Genomic DNA, 2,427 nt, shown 5'->3' with positions numbered 1-2,427 from the left:
CCCAGCAGCTTCCAGTTCAGTTTTTCTTGGATTCTATGTCAAGGCAAGTTATCTTTTCTTAGAGCAAGTGGAAAAGCTTGTTCATGTGAACACAGGGTTTCCAGCCTCCAGGAGATCTTTGGGAGAAGACAATAGCGAGTCACATTCTTTTTAGTAGCTATCTCAGACTTCTTGAATCCACAAGCCCCCTCTTCACTTCAGATTATCAGTACTCTCAGCAGTTCTTGATAGGACCCATAGGACCGGACACTTGATAAGACTTCAGTTATATAGTACTCTTCGAGAATTGTTAAAAGACAGGAAGTGTGCTAGTTTGAATGACAAGCGACCCCCACCCCCCACCCCAGTGGCATTATTTGAAAAGATTATGACCTGTGGCCTTGTGGAAGTAGGTGTGGCATTGTTGGAAGTTTATCTTGTGAAGGGGTGGGGGTGGGGGTGGCTTTGAGGTTTCCAAAACTCAAGCCAGGTTATCAGTCTCTTTCTGCAGCTTGCTCACCAGATGTAGAACTCTCAGCTACCTCTCCACCGCTGCTTGCATGCCACCATGCTTCCCACCATGACAATAATGGACCAAACCTCTGAACCTGTAAGCTAGCCCCAATAAAATGTTTTCCTTTGTAAAAGCTGCCATGGTCATGATGTCTCTTCACAGCAATAAAACCCTAACTAGGATTTTCTGTGGTATCTATTTTTACTGCCAAACTTTTTTTTTTTTTTTTTTTTTTAAATGACATGTTCGCAAACCCATGCATACATAAGACTTCATGGAGAACTCCAAGGCCATCAAACCTCCACCACATGCTGGCTCCTTTCAGTTTGAGAATGAAGGCACTTGCTTCTCTCCAAGGCTGCTTTCACCTCTGTCCTTGAATCTGCTATGCATCCCTCCCTCCGGAGACTGGCTCCACAGCCTTCATCTCTGACACTGCACCTCACATCCCCAAACAGTTTGGGTGCTTTGGGTAGGTGCCTGTAGTTGCTATTTTCCTGCTCTTCCCTCTCATCCAGAATTTTCAGAGACCATGGTGTGTGTTTATTCCACTTACCTGCCATTCCCTTGCTCCCCAACCCCTCTGTGCTTCTGTCGCTTCAGTCTTTTCCCAAGCTGCTCTGTTCTTGCTTAGACCATTCTCAACTTCCTTTCTGCTTTCTTCAAAGGATACTGTTCAGTGCATAGCTCATATTAATTTTGGTCGCCCAGATTTTTGTTGCTGGCTTTCTTTTAATTATCTCTCCTTTTTGTAAATAAAAGTTTTAATTTCCTACAAACAAACATGCTTTCTCTTTCTCTGATCTCATCACATATTTTTAAATGCTACTCAGTATGACAAGCACAGAGCTTCACACCGCCTGGATGTACCATGGATGCTTCAGACACCTGACCTCATCATCTCAGCTCTTCCTCCAGTAAAGGACAAGCTTCCGGACTCTGTCTGAGTTGATACACTGCCCGGTCATTTAAGCTAGAAGTAGGGTTTTCACTGCCTGACTTTTACCTTTGTTGCACACATTTAATAATGAACTCTGGCTAATTTTGTTATTTTCTCTTGTTGCTTTTAATTGTTTTCATTTTTGTGTATATGATCATACAGGCCTACCTGTCTGTAGTGTATCACATGTATGCAGTACCCACGGAGGCCAAAAAGAGGTGTGAGATTCCCTGGAACTTGAGTCACAGGCAATTGTAAGCTGCCTGATGTTGGTGAATATAAGAATATCTAGAACATCTGTGGCCATGGCGTGTTTATGACTCTGCAAATTTGTACAGGTGATGTTGAAAACCTGAGCACCCTGTCCTAGCTAGCTTTAACTGTCAGCTCAACCTAGAGCCACCTGAAAAAGGAGTCTCAAATGAGGGATTGCTCAGATCAGAGTGGCCTGTGTGCGTGCCTGTGGAAGACTGTCTTTATTGCTAATTGGTATGGTAGGACCCAGTCCACTGTGTGCAGCACGACTTCCTGGGTAGGTGGTCCTGGCTGTCTAAGAAAGCTACCTAAGCATGAATATGAATGATAGAGCCAGCAAGGACCACTCCTTTATGGTTTCTGCTTCAGCGTCTGGCCGTGGATTGCTGCCTGACCACCCTTAATGATAGTCTGCAACCTGAGAGTGTAAGGTAAAAAAAAAAAAAAAAAAAAATCCTTCATTTCCTAAGCTGCTTTTGGTCAATGCTTGTGACAGCACCACAAATTAGAACGTGCCCATACTATACCTTTTTAATTTTTCTTTCTCTGAGCTCTTTCCTGTCATCACCTGTTCGGCCAAGACTTTTTTAGGTCAGCTATTTGTTTGTAGATTGTAGTCCGTACTTTGATTGCCATGAAGCACCCTGTAAGGTCCAGCAGAAGTGCTCCCTGGACAGTTCTGCAAATGTTCTACGTGCAACAGGCCTGGTATCTGCCATGCTGAAGAATGCAGACGATA

This window comes from Arvicanthis niloticus, chromosome 4 (genome assembly GCF_011762505.2).
Source record: "Arvicanthis niloticus isolate mArvNil1 chromosome 4, mArvNil1.pat.X, whole genome shotgun sequence".
Classification (NCBI taxonomy): domain Eukaryota; kingdom Metazoa; phylum Chordata; class Mammalia; order Rodentia; family Muridae; genus Arvicanthis; species Arvicanthis niloticus.
The sequence above is the reverse complement of the archived record's forward strand: the minus strand, read 5'-3'. Positions refer to the sequence as shown.